This window comes from Mustela erminea, chromosome 14, assembly GCF_009829155.1.
Source record: "Mustela erminea isolate mMusErm1 chromosome 14, mMusErm1.Pri, whole genome shotgun sequence".
Lineage (NCBI taxonomy): Eukaryota > Metazoa > Chordata > Mammalia > Carnivora > Mustelidae > Mustela > Mustela erminea.
This window is the reverse complement of record NC_045627.1, coordinates 54,752,748-54,773,451: the sequence shown is the minus strand read 5'-3', so window position 1 is coordinate 54,773,451 and position 20,704 is coordinate 54,752,748. Positions and strand designations below refer to the sequence as shown.

The 20,704-nt window shown below is 40.5% G+C and overlaps 1 protein-coding gene across 9 annotated transcripts in view; it reads left to right on the top strand.

Moving 5' to 3' along the window:
* Positions 1 to 20,704, top strand: part of LOC116573641 — an 84,888-nt gene that overhangs the window by 27,645 nt on the left and 36,539 nt on the right. The window contains exon 3 of one of the 9 annotated variants that reach the window (XM_032313847.1): positions 18,472 to 20,149. The exons of 5 other annotated variants lie outside the window; for them this stretch is intronic. The gene's annotated coding sequence lies outside the window, so the exon portion shown is untranslated. Of the gene's footprint in view, positions 1 to 3,276; positions 3,600 to 16,473; positions 16,505 to 17,715; positions 17,735 to 18,471; positions 20,150 to 20,704 lie in introns of those variants that run through there. 3 more of the 9 variants (XM_032313850.1, XM_032313848.1, XM_032313851.1) reach the window with 3 other exon arrangements.

Here is a 20,704-nt window from a genome sequence, read left to right as displayed (position 1 = left end):
TTTGTTAGGTTTTATATCAATTTTCTATTGGCCTCAAAAAACTTGTTAAGTATTTTCACATTGTCTGTTGTCTGGAGGTGTTTGTGTAGACTGGATTTATTTATTCTTTAATTATAAAACTGAATTTATCTCGGGTCTGGATTTTCTTTTTTTAAAGATTTTTATTTTATTTATTTGACACACACACACACAGAGATCACAAGTAGGGAGAGAGGCAGGCAGGGAGGGGGGCAGACAGAGAGAGATGGGGAAGCAGTCTCTCCGCTGTGCAGAGAGCTCGATGTGGGACTCGATCCCAGGACCCTGAGATCATGACCTGAGCTGAAGGCAGAGGCTTAACCCACTGAGCAACTCAGGCACCTGAGTCTGGATTTTCTTTATGTGAAGTTTTAAATTATAGGTTTAATTTCTTTATATTAAGAAAATTGTCCTTTAGGACACGATAAAAGTTGCAGTTGTTTCTTCCCAGTTTGTCATTTGTCATCCCAGGTAGGCAGTAGGTGCTTTTTTTCTCCAGGGCCAAGTATGGTTCACCCACACCAGTTCCGATAACAAGAGTCACACAAAGGGTTTCTCACATTGGCTTTGCTTTCTGGCTCTATTTCCCCCTAGGCTGATCTTCTAGGAAGAGAACCAACAGTGGTGTTAATTTAGCATCCTGATATGAACTGAAACCCTTAATCTTATTCCTGTCCCTTATTATTTTTAGTCAAGGTCAGCAGTGACCTCCATTGCTGAATCCAATGGTGAAAGTCTCAGTCTTCTTACTTGCGTTTTTTTTTGTTCTTATTTTTTAAAAGATTTATTTATTGGGGCACCTGGGTGGCTCAGTTGTTAAGCATCAGCCTTCCACTCCAGTCATGGAACTGAGTCCATGCTCAGTGGGAAGCCTGCCTCTCCCTCTCACATTCCCCCTGTTTGTGTTTCCTCTTGCTGTCTCTCTGTCAAATAAATAAAATCTTCAAAAAAAAAAAAAAAGATTTATTTATTTATTTATTTATTTAAGAGGAGGTGGGAACATGTGAGCAGGGGGAGGGGCAGAGGAAGTGGGAGACAGGTGGGCTCAGGGAGTGTGCTGAGCAGCCAGCCTGAGGATGTGGGATTCGGGGCTCAGTCCCAGGACCCTGGGATCATGACCTGAGCTGAAATCCAGAGTCTGATGTGTAGCCAACTGTACCACCCTGGGCTCCCTTACTTGTTCTTTTAGCCACTTTTGACACCACTGGTTACTTTTTCCTTCTGATTCACTTCACTCACTTGGCTTTCACAGTCTGTTAATAATTCTTTCTCTCTCTCTTAACTTGGTGGTTCCTTCTTTTCCTCCTATCTCTGAATGTTGGTGTGCCCTAGAGCACAGTCCTTGGTCCTGTCCTTCCTTTGTCAGAGGCCCCTCCCTTGATGATCTAGTCTGTTCTTATCTGCTGATAATCTGTGATCAGCCTTCTCTTCCTGCACTTGAGATGCGTTTATCTCACTGTCCAATCTGTATCTCCATTTGAATATTTATAGACTCAAGCTCCCCTTGACTAAAACTGACCTCCTGAGCTTTGCCTCCCAAACCTACTTGCTCTGGTGCCTTCTCCTTAATAGCGGACCCTTTGGGATGATCCTTGACCTGTTTTTTCTTATGCTCTGTATCTTGTTTGTTAGGAAAACCGTGGGGCCCTATATCTAAAATATATCTAGGGTCTGACCTCTTCTGATCTTTTCTGCTACAGTTAATCTCACCAGGCCAGAATAATGAGTCTGGTTTTGTCTGGATTACAGAAATAGTCACAGAGCAGGTCTTGCTGCTTCTCAACCCTGGCCCCTCAACACAGCATCCAGAATGCTCCTTGTAGAATGTGAGTCAGGTTATTTTATGTCACTCCTGTGTTCAACATCTCCATTTTTCTTTGAGCAAAAGCCAAAGTTCTTACAGTGGTTTATGTGGCCCATTTTTTTTTTTCTTAAAGATTTGATTTATTTATTTGGCAGACGGAGATCAGAATTAGGCAGAGAGGCAGGCAGAGAGAGAAGAGGAAGCAGGCTCCCTGCCAAGCAGAGAGCCCGATGTGGGACTCGATCCCAGGACTCTGGGATCACGACCTGAGCCAAAGGCAGAGGCTTTACCCACTGAGCCACCCAGGCGCCCCTGTGGCCCATTTTTGATCCGATCTTGCTTCTTAGCGCCTTGATCCATCTGCTCCAGCCTTACTTGCTTTCTTGCTGTTCTAGAAACATACCAGGCCCAGTGCCACCTTTATCCTTACACCAAATGCATAAATAAATAAAATGTTAAAAAAAATCCTTGATTAATTTTTACCATTTATTATTACATGATATTTGCCTTTGCCCCATTGAAAGTTAAGACTGTAAATTCTACTTTATCTGAGGTAACTAAGGCCATGCTTGCTTCCCTTTTGTTTGCATTTTCTTATAAAATTTTGTTAATTCCTTCATTTTTCACCATTTTTATCACTTTGAGATTTTTTTTTTATATTAACAAATGTCAGCATTTTTGGTTTTTTAGACCATTATGTTAGTCTGTCTTGGATAAGAAATACATCCCTCACATTTTCTGCAGTAATCCATGTATTTGGTTTTACATATCCATCTTAGTTTGCTAAATATTATATTTGAGTATAACATAAATATATACCCTAGTTTTAGCTATTAATTGTACATTTTTCAGAATCTGAATCCTCCAGCCCCTCTTAGGTGACCTTAGAAAGCTTTAGTCCACCCTACCCTTCACCCAGACTCCTTCATTTTGCTAATTTATCAGTGTATTATTGGTTCTTCCCTATGGAGAGTCTTTTCTATTTCAAGACGCCTTTTTTCTAACATTGTATTGTACATTTCAAGTAGGCTCCACATCCAATGTGGGGCCCAAAGGGTGGCTTGAACTCATAACCCTGAGATTAAGACCTGAGCTGAGGTCAAGAGTTGGAGGCTTAACTGACAGCCACCAGGAGCCCCTATGTTGTACATTTCAAATTATGTTAATATTATCCATCTGGTTGAAGCTGTATATCCCTACAAGATCTGTTGTTTCCCACTCCTTCCCTTCCTCTTCAACTTTCCCTTGCTTGAGACTATTGAGCAGTTTATTTGTACCTACTCGGTGTTTTCTCTGTGGAGGTAACATAGGTGATTTAGCCCTTGAGGCACTGCCCATTTGAACACATCTGGTTTGGGGCCTGTCATATGAAAGGCAGTTTATTTGTGCATACGATTTCTAGATTGAAATTATTTTCTCATAATCGCATTGTCTTTTTGTTTTCACCACTGCAGAGGAGAAATCTGAAGTTGGGATACATCTCTTTGTGAGTCAGTTCTTTCATCTGGAAGCTTGTAAGAGTTTATCCTTGTTATTCAGTATTATATAAATGTATGCCTCGGTGCATCTTTTTTCATTAATTCTAGGTTGGTGGCTGCTTCTTTCAACGTTTTAGGTATTTAATTCCCCTCTTCTTGCTTGCATGGATTCTGAGAAGTCTCTTGTAATTCTTATCATTGTTCCTTTGTAGGTAAGAGGCACATCCCTCTAGGCTTCCCCCTACTCCCCACTTCTTTGCTTCTCTCAGGATTTTCCCCTTTGTCTTTGGTTTTCTGGAATTTATTTTGTTTTATTTTTTTTAAAAGATTTTATTTATTTATTTGACAGACAGAGATCACAGGTAGGCAGAGAGGCAGACAGAGAGAGAGAGGAAAAAGCAGGCTCCCTGCTGAGCAGAGAGCCCGATAGGGGGCTCCATCCCAGAACCCTGGGGTCATGACCTGAGCCAAAAGCAGAGGCTTTAACCCACTGAACCACCCAGGCACCCCTGGTTTTCTGGAGTTTAAATATGATATGACTAGATGTGGTTTTGTTGGTATTTATCCCACTTGGTATTGTCTGAGCTTCCTGGATCTGTCATTAATTTTGGAATTTTTTGGTCATTGTTACTTCAGATATTCCCTCTGCTCTGTTCTTCTGGTATTCTACTTGTGCATATATTATAGCTTTTGATGTTCCACAGCTCTTGGATGGATGTTCTATTTTTTTCATTCTTTTTCTCTTCACATTTCAGTTAGTGAAGTTTTGTTGACCTCTCTTCAAGTTCACCGGTTCTTTCCTTGGCTTGTGTAATGTGCCTTTCAAAGGCATTCCTCATTTCTATTACTGTGGTTTTGAATTCTAGCATTTCCTTTTGATTTTTTTTCTTGGAATTTCTCTTTGCCTGCTTATGTAACTCATTTATTCTTGAATTTTGTCTTATTTTTTTTTCATTCAACTGTTTAGCATATTAATCATAGTTATTTAAAACTCCCTCTCATAATTCCAGCATCTGTATTATATCTGAGTCTTGTCCTGATGATTACTTTGTCTCTTCCAAGCGTGTTTTTTTCTTGCTTTTTGATATGCTTTGCAATTTTTTTTTCTTCCAAAGCTGGACACGTATCTTATAAAAGAACTGAGATAAAGGGGTTTTATATGATTCTGGCTAGGAGATGGGCTGTGTTTAATGTTGTAGCTGGAGGTCTCAGAGTCTCCAAATTCCTTAAGTGTCCTTGTTTTTGACTCCCATCTTGACTTTGGGCTTCCCTGTGTACTCCTGTGTCTTGAAACTGTTCATCTGTAATCTGCTCTTATTGCCCTGGAGCCAGTTGATGTGGTGGGAAGCTGTTGAGAGGGAAGCATTTCCTAATCTCATGATTAAATTTCAGTCTTTTAATGGTCCTATATCCCAGAATTTTTTTTTTTTTTATAAAGATTTTATTTATTTATTTGACAGGCAGAGATCACAAGTACATGGAGAGGCAGGCAGAGAGAGAGGAGGAAGCAGGCTCTCGGCTGAGCAGAGAGCCCGATGTGGGGCTCGATCCCAGGACCCTGGGATCATGACCTGAGCTGAAGGCAGAGGCTTTAACCCACTGAGCCACCCAGGTGCCCCATATCCCAGAATTTTTAATAAGCTGGAAAACTGTTACTATTTTATTTCATTTATTTTATTTTTAAATTTGTTCAGTTTTATTGAGATATAATTGACAAATAAAATTGTAAGATTTAAAGTGTAGGGGATCCTGGCTGGGTTGTGGAATAGCATGTAACTCTTGATCTCAAGGTCATGAGTTGGAGCCCCATGTTGGGTGTAGAAATTATCGGGGGGGAAAAAAACTTTAACAACAACAAAAGTATACATTTTGATGATTTGATATACATACACATTGTGAAAAGATTCCCCCATCTAGTTAATTATTTATTACAATTGTTACCTCATAAATTTATTTATTTTTTACTATTTTGTGAGAACATTTAAGTTCTCCTCTCTTAGCAAATTTCAGTATACAGTATAGTGTTATCAACTGTAGTCACCACGTTATACATGAGATCCTCAGAGTTCATTCATCTTATAGCTGGAAATTTGTAACTTTTTACCAAACTCTATTTCCACTGCTTGTCAGCCCTGGCAGTCACCTTTTTACCTTCTATTTCTGTGAGTTTGCCTTTTTTTTTTTTTTTTAAGATTCCATATATAAGTGGTACTGTTCAGTAGTTGTCTTTCTCTGTCTGAATTATTTCATCCAACATAAAAGTGATTTCAGAGTCCATCCATCTTGTCCCATATAGGAGGATTTCCTTCTTTCTCATGGCTGAATAATAGTCTGCAGTGTTTATAAACACTGTTTATATTTATAAACACTGCAGACTATGATCTATCTATCTATCTATCATATATATATATAGTGTGTGTGTGTGTGTGTGTATACACACACATGTATATCTTTGTCCATTCTTCTGTTGATGGAGAACTTAGGTGTTTCTATATCTTGGCTATTGTGTGTAATGCTGCAGTGATTATGAAGACTATTGAAGATGTTACAATGTAACAAAAGTAAAAATATATGTAGGCTTTTTTTGGGCAGAGTATATATGAATATCTTATATGAGAGAAATTTTATGTGATAGGTTTATTTATTAGAACTGAACATTATAGTAGGAAACATATATGTTTGCTTAATAATATATAATTTTGAATCGATGATTTTAATATGAATACAAACTGGGTAAGGTGTCTCATACTTAATACCTATGTAACTGTTTTGTTTTAATTGAAATGTTCATTGTGATAATTGTAGATTGTAAGATGCAGTTTTACATTTTTTCAAAAATTCTAAAAGATTTTATTTATCTGTTAGAGATGGGGAGGGAGGGAGAGCACAGAGGGAGAAGGAGAGGGAGAAGCAGACTCCCCAGTGAGCGGAGAGCCCGAATAGAACTTGATCCCAGGACCCTGGCAGAAGCCCAACTGACTGAGCATTCCTGGTGCCCCTAAGATGTGGTTTTAATAAAACAGAGAAATCAGGTGTTGCCTTTACCCAGCTTCCCCCAGCGGTAATATCTTGCAAAATTGTAGTACAATATTAGCCCAGGGGAAATGACCATACTGATACAATCCACCAATCAGTTTATAGTTTCTCAGTTTTATTTATCCTCATTTATGTGTATGTATATTGAGTTCTGTGCATTTTTTTTAAAGATTTTATTTATTTGTCAGGGAGAGAGTGCACAAGTATGGGGAGAGGCAGAGGGAAAGGGAGAAGCAGACGCCCTGCTGAGCTGGGAGGCGGATGTGGCACCCATCCCAGGACCCTGGGATCATGACCTGAGTCAAAGGCAAACAGACTCTTTTTTTTTTTTTTTAAATATTTTATTTATTTATTTGACAGAGACAGATCACAAGTAGGCAGAGAGGCAGGCAGAGAGAGAGGAAGGGAAGCAGTCTCCCCACTGAGCAGAGAGCCCGATGTGGGACTCGACCCCAGGACCCCGAGATCATGACCTGAGCCAAAGGCAGCGGCTTAACCCACTGAGCCACCCAGGCGCCCCGGCAGACAGACTCTTAATGACTGAGACACCCAAGTACCCCGAGTTCTGCACAGTTTTATCACGTGTGTGGGTTCGTGTATCCACCACCAGTCAAAGTACAGAGCAGTTTCATCACTATGGCGGTTCTGTGTTTCTCTTCTATAACCACATCTCCCTCCCTTCCAGATCTCATTCTAGCTCCTGCCAATAAATAATGGGTTCTCCATTTCTAAAATGTTGTCACTTAAAAAATGTTACAAGAATGGAATCATACAGTATGTAACCTTTCAGAATTGACTTTTTTCACTCAGCATAACTGCCTGAAGATTCATTTAACCGTGTTTCTCTGCATATCAGTAATTTATTCTTTTTTATTGCTCAGTATTACTTTGCAGTCTGGATGTACCACAGTTTGTCTACCTATTAAGCTAGGCTATTTCCAATATTTTATTATGAATAAAAGTGTTATGAATTTTTCCCCCCATTTTGTTTACTGTAGTGACTAGAACTTCTAATACTGTGCTAAATAAGAGCGGTGAGAGTAGGTATCTCCACTTGTTCCTGATCTTAGGGGCAAAGGACAGTCTTTCAACATTAAGTATGATGTTAGCTTTAGATTTTTTAATAGATTCTCTTTACCAGGCTGAGGTAATTTCCTTCTATACTGGGTGTCCCAGGACCCCTGGGTTTGCTGATTTATTTGGAGAACTCAGCATGTAGTCCTTTTCATGGCTAAAATGTATTACAGTGAAGAGATAAGGCAAAATCAGCAAAATGTATAGGCATGGGGGGCAAAGTCTCCCCTTGGGAAGCAGACACAAGCTTCTGCAAGTCCTTTCCCAGTGGAGTCATACAGGATGCATGTGATTCCTCCAACACCAAATTGTGACAGTACATGTGAAGAATTGCCTACCAGTGAAACTCTTCAAAGACTCAGTGCCCAGGGTGTTCTCTCTAGCACATATCCAAATTCCAGTTCCCAGAAGGAAAGCATGTTTTCAGAATAAGGCGTATTGTCTGAACAGTTTAGGCACAGTAAGACATTCTTATTGGGGAAAGATGGGAATACTCCCGAAAATTGAAGTTCCCGGGTGCCAGCAATAGGCCTTGAGAGCAGGCCTTCCTAATGATATATATATATATTTTAAAGATTTTATTATTTATTTGACAGACAGAGATCACAAGTAGGCAGAGGCAGAGAGAGAGAGGAGGAAGCAGGCTCCCTGAGGATCAATCCCAGGACCCTGGGATCATGACCTGAGGCGAAGGCAGAGGCTTTAACCCACTGAGCCACCCAGGCGCCCCCTTCCTAATGCTACTAATCTTGGGCTTGCTATGTTAACCCTTTTCTGCACACTTTCTATTTTTGACTTTTTCAGCGTTTGTCCAGGTGTTGGATTTTGCGAAATGGTTTTTCTACATTTAGTATGATCACATGAGTCTTCTTCATTAGCTTGTTTATATGGTGGATTACATTATGATTGACTGACTGATTTTTAAGGAAGCTCTAGGCCCAATGTGGGGCTTGAACACAGGACCCCAAGATCAAGAGTGGCATGCTCTATTGACTGAGCCAGCCAGAGCCCCTACATTATGAATTTTTAAATGTTTAACCAGCCTCACTACTTGGAATAAATCCCTCTTGGTCATGGTGTGTGGTACTTTTTATACATGATTGGATTTGATTCGTTAGTATTTTGTTGCAGATTTTTGTGTGTAATTGATGAAAGGTATTGGTCTTTTTTTTTTTTTTGCATTGTATGTATGGTTTTGATATCAGACTAATATTAACCTTATTAAATGAGCTGGGAAGTGCCCTTCTTCTGTTTTTTTTTTTTTTTTTTTTTTTTTTTTTGGTAAAAGAATGTCTAATTGAGGGGCGCCTGGGTGGCTCAGTGGGTTAAGCCGCTGCCTTCAGCTCAGGTCATGATCCCAGGGTCCTGGGATCGAGCCCCGCATTGGGCTCTCTGCTCAGCAGGGAGCCTGCTTCCTCCTCTCTCTGCCTGTTTCTCTGCCTACTTGTGATCTCTGTCAAATAAATAAACAAAATCTTAAAAAAAAATGTCTAATTGATATTAATTATTCTTTTAATGTTTGGTAGATTCTCCAAATCTGGATTTGGAGGTGTCTTTTTTGGGAGCTTTATAATTATGAATTTTGTCTGTTTTATATTGCTGAAGTTGTGGTGAAGTTTCTAATTATAATTATGATTTTTTTTAGCCTTATTGTATTTTTATGTTTTATGTATTTTAAGGCTCTACTGGTTGGTTCATATACATTTAAGATTTCTAAATGTTATGTCTTTCTATTACATACCTCATTTTATCATTATGTAATATTCCTCTTTGTTTCTAGTAATTTTCTTTGTTCTGAAGTTTACTTTATTGGATATTACACTTTTGTAATTGTCTCACAGTATTTGGATATTGTTTTGTTCTGTTCTCTTTGCATTTCAGTTTTGGAAGTTATTACTGACCTTTCTTCAAGCTTGCTGATCCTTTCCTCAGCCATCTCATCTCTTCATGAACCCATAAAAGGCATTCTTCATTCCTTTCACAGTCTTTTTGATTTCTAGCATTTGTTTTTGATTCTTAGAGTTTCCATTCTCTGCTTACATTACTTATCTGTTCTTGTATGTTGTCCATTTTTCCATTGGTGCTCTTAACATAGTAATCATAATTTATTTTATTTTAAAACTATATTTATTTGAGAGAGAGCAGTGGGGAGGGACAGAGGGAGAGGGAGAAAGAGTCTCAGCTAGACTCCGCACTGAGTGCAGAGTGAGATCAGACCAGAGCTGAAACCAGAAGTTTGATGCCTAACCAACTGCACCATCCAGGTGCTCCAGTAATCCTAATTTCAAATTCTCAAGTCTCATAACACCAACACTTCTGCTATACCTGAATCTGCCTCTGCTGCTTTCTCTTTCTTTTCAAACTGTCTTTTTTTTTTTTTCTTTTAGTATGACTTCAGTTTTTATTGAAATAGGGACAGTGGCGCCTGGGTGCCTCAGTCGTTAAGCATCTGCCTTCGGCTCAGGTCATGATCCCAGGATCCTGGGATCGAGCCCCAAGTCAGGCTCCCTGCTCAGCAGGAAGCCTGCTTCTCCCTCTCGCACTTCCCCTGCTTGTGTTCCCTGTCTCGCTGTCTCTCTCTGTGTCAAATAAATAAATAAAATCTTAAAAAAATATATGAACATGATGTACTGGTGTATTAGAATTCTCCGGAGAAAGAGAACCAATAGGATAAATGTAGATATTTATAAGAGGAGATCTATTATAGGATTTGACTCCCACAATTATAGAGATCACAAAGGTCAAGGACCTGCTGTCAGTAAGCTGGAGATCAGGACAGACAGTGGTGTCATTCAGCCTGAGTCTGAAGGCCTGAGAGCCAGGAGTGCTGATGTCCAAAGGCAGGAAGAAGATGGATGTCCCAGCTAAAGCAAAAACAGTGCTCTTCCTCCACCTTTTTGTTCTGTTCAGGCTTTTAGTACATTGGGTAATGCCTACTTGCACTGGTGAGGGGGATTTTTACTTAGTCTGCCATTCAAATGAGAATCTCTTCTGAGAATACCGTCACAGAGACACCCAGAAATGTTTTACCAGCTTTGTGGGCATCCTTTAGCATAGTGAAGTTGACACTAGATCATCGCAATTGGGTAAAGGAAATGGAGATAAATAGTCCTTTGGTGTGTGGCCTTAGCCTGATCTGTCTAGGGGTTAGGCTGCAGTTACTGTTTGTTGTTGCTATGTTACCGGGTGAACTGGGGAGATGGCTGGCCTTGGGTCTTCGACCTAGACTATCTGAAAGATGTCCCCAAAGGCTCTTGGTCTCATCATGAGAAAGAATTCAAGGACAAATACAACACAGCAGCTGAGGGTCACAAATGGGAAAGTTTGTTAAAGTCAAAGTACATTCTCAAGATGTGAGAGCTGGTGAGTTCAAGAGAGAGAGCGCCTCGTGCTCTAACTTTTTTTTTTTTAAGATTTTATTTATTTATTTGACAAACAGAGATCACAAGTAGGCAGAGAGACAGGCAGAGAGAGAGAAGGGGAAGCAGGCTCCCTGCCGAGCAGAGCCCGACGTGGGGCTTGATCCCAGGACCCTATGATCAGGGCCTGAGCCAAAGGCAGAGGCTTTAACCCACTGAGCCACCCAGGCACCCCGGGTTTCTAACTTTTATTGATAGTTGTTAACAAGGGGAACAATATTCATTACTTGAGGAGAGGATTTTTCCAAAGTGGGGTTTTGTACTTTTTCTTGCTTATTTGATCAGGAGTTCCTGTTGTAACACCTGTCATCTTGGGCCTGGCTGGTTTGATCCAGCTTTTTGTGCTTTGTTTTGGAGTGCTGCCAAGACACGTTTCTGACTTTTCCAGATAGCTGGCCACGATTTCCTCTTAGTGGACTCCAGGCCTCCCTTTAGAACTTAACCAACTGCCTCTAACAGCTGTAGGTATCAATATTTGTGGCAGTTGCTCCCAGTATCATAATGTATATGTAACTGAATGTTTATCACAGTTGACTTACGTCAGTATTTTACCACTTAGTGTGAAGCATGGAAACTTGACTTCCATTTAGTTGTTTTTCCTTTCCCTACTTTTAAATATTATTCTCTTGAGTATCACATTGATGTAGGCAGGCTGGGTTTGAGGACCCAGACAGGGGGCCTGCAGGACCAGCCAAGAGAGTCCTTGACTTTGCATAGGACAGAAATCAAACTCAGGTGGAGGGGAAGTGAGAACAATTTATTGAAGGCATAGAGAGCAGATAGAGACTGTTAGGTGTCCTTCCGAAGTCACTTATGCTCTGGTGCCAGGGGTCTTGCTCTGTCATTGGTCTGGAACACTGTATGTGACACTGCATGGTCACTCTTTAGATGTTATCTATAGTGCTGGGAGACTTCAAAGAATCGTTAACTCCTTGACCTTTATAATTATGGAGGACACAGTGTGTGTCGGGCACGGGTGTAGGTCCCAGCAAGAACAGAAGCAGGAAAAGGAGCAAGAAGCAGCCCTTTGTGGGATCTCTTCAGTGTCACTGACTCAATATGGTATTTTAATTTTTGTTTCAACCTTGAAATATGATTTATAAAACTCATTAGGAAAGGATAGTTTCTTCTTTAGCCATTCTTTAATGGTAGATCTCCTTACAACAAATTCTGTTAGTTTTCTTTCATGTGAGAGTGTCTTAATTTCTTCTTCATTCGTGACAGAGAGTTTCAAACCAGATGAAGAATTTACAATTTAGAGTATTTTCCTATGAGCTTTCAAAAAAAAATGTGACAATTTGATCAGGCATCCCAGTTAGGCGTCTGCCTTCAGCTTGGGTCATGATCCCGGGGTCCTGGGATCAAGTCCCATGTAGGGCTCCCTGCTTAGTGGAGAGCCTGCTGCTTCTTCTCCCACCCCTGCTGTGTTCCCTCTCTTACTATCTCTCTCTGTCAAATAAATAAATAAAATCTTAAAAAAAAGAAAGGAAAAGAAAAATGTGACAATACCTTCCAGCCTCCATGATTTCAGATGAAAAATCCACTGTCATTCAAATTGGTGTTCTATGGGTGATGTGTTGTTTCTTTAATGCTGTTTTCAGGGTTTTTTTCTTTAGCTTTCAGAAGTTTAATTATGATATGTCTAGGCGTAGATTTTTGGGAGGTTTGACTAGTGTCTTCTATTTAGATTTGTCTTTTGTCAGTTTGGGGACATTTCCAGCCATTATTTTTTTAAACATAGAGCTGATGGCCAAGAGGCTTCTCCCCACCCCCAGCCTATTTTCTCTTTGGTTCAGATGGGCCCATCTGTTGTTCTATCCTCAAGTTCAAGGATTCTTGTCATCTGCAATTGTTATGGGTTGAATGAAGTCCTCTTGAAAGATATGATGAAGTCCGAACCTCTGGTGCCTATTTGTGACCTTGTTCAATTATTCAGTTTTACCCTTAAGAAATTTTAAGTTTTGGGTGCCTGGGTGGCTCAGTCAGTTAAGTGTCCTACTCTTGATTTTGGCTCAGGTCATGATCTCAGGGTTGTGAGGTTGAGCCCCAAATGGGGGTCTGTGCTGGGTGTTGAGCCTGGTTAAGATTCTCTCTTCCTCTCTCTTTGCCTGCCCCTCCTTGCTTTCTCCCTCTCTCTAAAAAAAACCTAAAATTTTTTTAAAAATCAATTTTAGGGACTCCTGGTGGCTCATTTGGTTAGCAACTGCCTTTGGCTCAGTCATGATCCTGGAGTCCAGGGATTGAGTCCCATGTCCGGTTCCCTGCTCAGTGGGGAGTTTGCTTCTCCCTCTGACCCTCCCCACTCTCATGCTCTCTTTCATTCTCTCTCAAATAAATAAAATCTTAAAAAAAAAAAGAAATTTTAGATCTTCTCATAGAATTTCAAAACTGGTACTTATCTTGAGACACTTTACGTATTCAAAAATTTGCTTTTAACTTCTGCTCTTTTTTTAAGTCTTATTTATTTATTTGTCACAGAGGGGGAGGTAGCTAGCATGTGTGCACAGGCAGGGAGAGCAGCAGGCAGAGGGAGTAGCATATTCCCTCCTGAGCAAGGAGCCTGATGTGGGACTGATCCCAGGCCCCAGGATCATGACAGGAGCTGTATGTAGGTAGACGCTTAACTGAGTGAGCCACCCAGGAGTCCTTCCAGCCTTCTTGAATACTAGACTCTATCCTCCATACCTGCTCTCTGCAGGGGCTCAAGCCTTATTCTCAGCCCTTGTTTGTGCCAGAATTTGTTAAGTGGTCCTGGGTTAGAAGTGGGTGTAGATACTGAAGAGCAATTCACTACAATTTCTAGTGTTTTCATATCTTGCCTGTTTTGTTTTCAGAAAGTCTTTATTTTATTTTTTTTAAAATTTTTTAAAATTTATTTTCAACATAACAGTATTCATTATTTTGTCACCACACTGAGCGCTCCATGCAATCCGTGCCCTCCACCTGGTACCCTAACCTCCCACGCCCCCTGTTTTCAGAAAGTCTTTATATTCTAAGCGCTACAAGAGGGAGATAGACTTCATTCTGCCTTTTCGGTCTCATCTCATTAGTCTCTTAGTAGAAACTCTTGAATCTGTCATTCCTGTCATAGCATACCACTGCTCAAAGTGTGCTTGCTTTGTTTTTTCCTCAGCAGAGACATAGTACCTGGGGCAAGACAAGCCCAGAGGCTCTGCTTGCATCCAAAATTGGAAAATGCTATCAGGAGAAGCACACACACATACAAACAAACAGCAGGAATTTGGGAGTTCACCTCCTTGCGATTCTTTCTGTTCTCAAGTTTTGGTCTCCTTTATCCTTTGTTGCTCCCACAACAGCTGGATGCCTTTAAGTATATTTTTGTTGTTTATATGGGTTGTACTAGATGTTTTTAGAAGGAATATTGGCCTAAAGCAATGTAATACATCCTACTGTGAAGGAGGGGTGTGTGTGTGTGTGTGTGTGTGTGTGTATTTTAAAAGAAATATATAGCTGGTCAGGCATATGGGGAGTGCTGAATTTAAAGCAGGTCTCTACTTCTCAGTTACATGGGTTGGTGTTTTCACTGTGAAGTCTGGGGCGTCATGTGTTTTATTTTTGAGCTTCCCCAGAAAAGACTGGCTTGGAATCCAGGTTAATGCAGATTCCCTCCTGGTTGCAGAATTGTCTGGCTGACCCAACTTCAAGATGCAGGCAGCCTTTCTCTTGCTGAAAAAATGAATTTCCCAGATGATACTCCTTTTCTGGTGAAAGTGAATGGGTAGCCCAGTTGGCAGATAATTCACAGGAGACATCCTTTTGCATTCATGGGATTTGAGCAATTCTCCATTTAAAGAAAAAAAATTTTATTTATTGGGGTACTTGGGGCCTCAGTTAGTTGAGCGTCTAAAAGTGTTGATTTCTCTTTTTTTTTTCCCCCAAGATTTTATTTATTTATTTGACAGACAGAGATGACAAGTAGGCAGAGAGGCAGGCAGAAAGAGAGGGAAGCAGGCTTCCCGCAGAGCCGAGAGCCCGATGTGGGGCTTGATCCCAGGACCCCGGGATCATGACCCAAGCCAAAGGCAGAGACTTTAACCCACTGAGCCACCCAGGTGCCCTAAAACTGTTTTCTTTCTTTCTTTCTCTCTCTCTTTCTCTCTTTCTTTCTTTCTTTCTTTCTTTCTTTCTTTCTTTCTTTCTTTCTTTCTTCTTTTTTAAAGATTCTATTTATTTGAAAGAGAGGGAGATCACAAGTAGGCAGAGAGGTAGGCAGAGAGAGAGAGAGGGAAGCAAGCTCCCTGCCAGGCAGCCCCCAAACTGTTGATTCCAGCTGAGGTCTTGATCAAAGTGTCATGAGTTCAAGCCCTACACTGGGCTCCATGCTCGGGGTGGAGCCTACTTAAAGGAAAAAAAAAAGACTCTTTTACTACTCAAGTCTGTGTGTCTGTGTGTGTGTGTGTTTATGTCTTGCATAAGAAAGTACTATAGCATTTTGGGGAAAATTTCAGTTGTGCAAATATGAAAAAATATTTTTCTATATTATAAGTAGTACTGTATAATACTAATAAATTTTAACATTATGCACAAAATTAAAAACAATGCAGTTCCTTCTCAAATTTTCAAAGTTGTCAGGAATTGTGAATGTTCAAAAGCTTGTGTGTCCAGTGAATTAGGAGCTGTGTTTATGGTAGTATTACTCCCTATTTCCCTTCATACCCTCATTAGGTATTATTATTATCTTTTTTCCCTGGTTTAATTTTCTTTTCTTTCTTTTTTTTTTTTTTTTAAAGTAAACTCTGCCTTCAATATGGGACTCAAACTCATAATCCTGAGATGGTCACATGCTCCATGGACTGAGCCAGCCAGGTGCCTCTGGTTTAATTATTTTTTAACTTACTGGTTATACTCCATTTCCCTAGAAACTTTATTTCCTCATTTTTTATAACAAATTTATTGAGATATAATTAATATAACACAAAATACAAGTATGCAAATTAGGGATTTGGGGTATATTCATAGAGTTACGCAATCATTACCATGACAAGCTATATCAGGTATCTTGTAGGTTCAGTTCCAGAATACCAAAATAAAGCAAGTATCACAATTAAGCAATAAATGCCTGTCTAGACCTCATTTGTGGCAACCCTGAGTCGGGCACTCAGTGTTGTGTATTTCCTTCTTAGCACTACTTCAGTTAGTGTGTCATAATTTTTGATATTTTTTTTCACTTTCTTTCAGTTTAATGTATTTTTAAAAATTTTGTCTGAGAGTCCCCTTGACCCATAGATTTTCTTACAAATGTATTGTTGAGTTTACAAGGGTTAGGAAATTTTCTTGTTCTCTTTCTTTTATTGATTTCTAGTTTGGTTACATTGAGGCTAGAGAATGTACTATATGTGATTTCAGTTCTTTTAAATAGGCTGAAGTTTGTTTTATGGTACATGTTCCATGGGTACTTGAAAAGAGTGTGTATTTGCTATTGTTGGGTGAAGTATTCTATAAATATCAATTAGATCTTGTTTGTTGATGTGCTACTGAGTTCTTTTATATTCTTGGTGATTTTCTGTCTAGTAATTGTTTCAGTTATTAAGAGTATGTTGATGTCACTAGCTATAATGATGGATTTTTCTATCCTTCAGTTCTGTCAATTTTTTTTTAAAGATTTTATTTATTTATTTGACAGATGGAGATCACAAGTAGGCAGAGAGGCAGGCAGAGAGAAAGGGGGAAGCAGACTCCCTACTGAGCAGAGAGCCCGATGTGGGACTCGATCCCAGGACCCTGAGATCATGACCTGAGCCGAAGGCAGAGGCTTTAACCCATTGAGCCACCCAGGCGCCCAGTTCTGTCAATTTTTACTTCACATACTATGTGCTCTGTTATCTGGTATATATGCATTTATGCTATGCCTTCTTGGAGTAACCCCTATTATATAATGTTCTTCTCTTTATTGGTATTTTTCTGCATTCTGAAGTCTACCTTATTTGATATTTATATAGCCACCCCTGCTTTTTTATATTAAATTTAAAAATTAATGTTGGCATGATTTTTTTTTTCTATTCTATTACTTTTATCCTGCCTATAGGATTGTATTTGAATTCAGTTTCTTCTAGACAGAATAGTTGGGTTATCTTTTTTTTTTAATTTATTTTTTAAAGATGTTGTTTATTTATTTGACAGGCAGAGATCACAAGTAGGCAGAGAGGCAGGCAGAGAGAGAAGGGGAAGCAGGCTCCCCGCTGAGCAGAGAGCCCGATGTGGGGCTCAATCCCAGGAGCCAGGGATCATGACCTGAGCTGAGGGCAGAGGCTTTAACCCACTGAGTCACCCAGGTGCCCCTAGGTTATCTTTTAAAAATACACTTTGGCAGGGTACCTGGGTGGCTCAGTGGGTTAAGGCCTCTGCTCAGCAGGGAGCCTGCTTCCCCCTCTCTCTCTGCCTGCCTGTCTGCCTACTTGTGACCTCTGTCAAATAAATAAATAAAAATCTTTAGTAGAAAAAAATTAAAGATTTTTATATTAAAAATATATTATATTTTATATTAAAAAATAAAAATCCACTTTGGCAACCTCTGGAATTATCTAATAATTGGCATTATTAGACCACTTAGATTTAATGTAATTATTGATATGTTAGAATTTATGTCTGCCATTTTGGTTTGCGTTTTATATTTGTTCCCTTTGTTTCTTGTTTCTTCATATTGCCTCCCTTTCTGTGGATTACCTGAACATTTTTTAGAATTCCATTTTGATGTATATATAGGGTTTTGAGTCTATTTGTAGAGCTATTTTAGTGGTTGCTCTGTATATTATATATATATGTAACTTACTAATTGTTCATTTTATTTGAGTGGAGAAAAGAAATTTTCCCTTTACATTTTTTTCCCCTCTACTGCTTATAATGTTTTTATTTATTTATTTGTCAGAGAGAGCACAAGCAAGGGGAGCGGCAGGCAGAGGGAGAAGCAGGCTCCCTGTTGAGCAAGGAGTCTCATGCCTGGCTGGATCCCAGAACCTTGGGATCATGACCTGAGTGGAACACAGACGCTTTACCGACTGAGCCATCCAGGCACCCCTGGAATATTGTTGAAGACTGAGTCTTCTTTTTGTGAAAATCATAGGGCTATCTACCTTTTCAAGTCTTTTAATGTTATGCACCAAAAAATGTCTTTTTTTTCCCACAAATTTACTTCTTTTATGAACTCGAATTTTTAAAAAAACTTTATTTGAAAAAAAAAAAAAAAAGACTATTTATTTGAGAGAGAGAAAACAGCAGGGGAGTTAGGGCAGAGGGAGAAACTGACTCCCTACTGAGCAGGAAGCCCTATGTGCTGCCACATCCCAGGACCTCAGATCATGACCTGAACTGAAGGCAGATGCTTAACTGACTGAACTACCCAGGTGTCCCTATTTTGTACCACTTTTGATGTTATTGTGAATGGATTATTTCTGCTATCGTAGGAAAATTTTTTTTCCCATTTTACAAAATATTTTTTTCTGCAAGGACAGTGATAAAAACGATGCATATAATCTCATTCCTGCAAACTACAAGAAGGTTGTGTATCTAACGGTTAAGCACATAAATCTCAGGGAGCAGGAGGTGAAGCTGTGTCCATTGTTTTTGTTGTGTGTATTTTCTGATTTTCCTAAAATTTTCGTGTTTCACTGTATAATCTTTGCAGGCTAGCATCGTCAGAAGAATGATGATGAAACATCCTCACTATTGTCCTACCCTGGGAGAAGCCCTGCTGTTCGGATGCAGGTCCCTCTTCGGCTGGCGGGTCTCAGGTCTCCGCTTCCCGTGTTGTTGGGGCCCCGCGTCTCCCAGAGCCTCCGCGGTACACGCTCTCCGCCGGGGCTGCTGGGAAGTTGCCCGCGCGGCCCCGCTAGGCACGTACGCTCGGCGGCGGGGCCTATAGCTCTGCTGCGTTGGGTGGATGGCCGGTGTCCGTATGCGTAACGCGGTTGTGAGGACCCCGTAGTGGGTGCCTCCCGACCTTGGGGTGGGAAAGGCGGTCCTCCCACAGGAAAAGCGGGTCTTGGCTCCGGAGGCCTGGGAGGGTTGCAGCCCTGGGCGGGTGCGCCCGGCCTGCGAAGGCGGTTCTGGTCCGCTCCCAGCAGCGCCCCCTGGAGGAGGCCCGGCTGTTCAGCTCGCTTCTCTGCGCTGAGAACCAAGGCCTGTTTGAGCCCAGTAGTGCGGGGTGGTTAATGATAAAGCCGTTGGCATTTCGTTGAATTTTCACAACCATTTGTTGTAGCAGATAAGAACTAGTTTTGGAGAGATGATGATTCACCCGAGTTCACATAGCCCACAGATGAGGGGGTTGGGTTAAAGGCCAGATCTGTTTTCCAAATCTCTTGCTGCTGCTAAAAGGCCACTCTATCTGGAAAGTACCTTGGGTTACTTCACAGCGGCCAAGTGGCAAGATGCCTGGGGTCAGAGTCCATAATCGAGACTGTGGGCCCCTCCCAGTTCTCCCAGCTTGTGTGTCCAGCAGTTCTGATTTGAGCCTATAGAAGGTCTAATCCTGGGAGCAACCTTCGGGAGAGTCAGACTGGGGGTCTTGTGTGAAGATTCCAGTTAAATGATTTTGTTCCGTAGGCCCCAGTTCCATTTCTTTAGGAACAAAGCAATTCTAGAAAGATAAAAGGGAAGGAACGGCACAAATCAGAAACCCACCTGAAAGAAAACACCCCTGTGACCTTCCTCAGACCTTTCACCAGAGTTTTGAACATAAGTGGAAGTAACCCCCCAAAGAAATAGACTCCAGATTTCCAAGGCCAGAAGCAATTTTTTATCTCCCCGCTCTAAATGAGCATGCTTTCAGATGTCACATCTGAAACTTCGACATCTCTGTGACAGTGGAAGATCAAGACCAGGTTTCAGCAAGACAGGTGTGCTGCCGTAAGTGGTGAGTGGGGCAAGATGCGCAGAAATGTCAGGCTCTGTGGGTGGTTGGCTTGAGGAAAGGATCACCAAGAAGGAAGTTTAATTCAACTCTCTACACAGCCTGTGTTTCTTTTGTTCTCTTCTTTCCAAATCCTGAACTTGTACATGGTGTATATCCATGTATTTAGTATCTAGATTTTTATTCTTTATTTTGAACTTAGAATCAGATCGTAGTAGCACAGGGTTTTCAAGAGTATCTATTTCTGCCTCATTTGAAAGAAAATGTGGAGTCTCAGAAGATAAATGAATGTTACAGATCACTCCTTTCTTACTGATTAAGACAGAAGAGTTTCTTGGCTTCTTGATTCCCAAGCTGTCTCCTTTGCATGGCAAAAACAAGTTTCTTATCAAAAAGTTTATGAAATTGCAACTAATTTGGACAGATTAAAAAAATACTAAAGCGCTGGTTCTCTTTTTCAGAGTTTCTGTGAATTGTTCTTTTTTTTTTTTCTAAACATTTTATTTATTTATTTGACAGAGATCACAAGTAGGCAGAGAGGCAGGCAGAGAGAGAGGGGGAAGCAGGCTCTCTGCCTAGCAGAGTGCCCGATGCAGGGCTCGATCCCAGGATCCTGGGATCATGACCTGAGCCAAAGCCAGAGGCCTTAACCCACTGAGCCACTCAGGCACCCCTGTCTTGTGTTGTTTAAACTGCTTCTTCTGTGGAGCATTTTTGAAAGGTGAATCCAGGAGCCGCAAGGCAGGCCATATTTTTTTTTACTTCATTCTTACTTCTTCCCAGCTCTACCTTTATACTTCTCCGTACTTTTCCAAAACCAGCAGAAAATGAAGAGATCCTAGGTGAATTGTTTATTTCTTATTCCCAGTTTATTTATAAGGCCTTGTATGAGTCTTTGAAGTTAGATTAGAATGGAAATGTAGAAATTACAAATCAACAACAGGGAGAATATACAGTAGCAGATCAAGAACAAGATGAAGTAATATATAGGTATGGACAGGTTTTG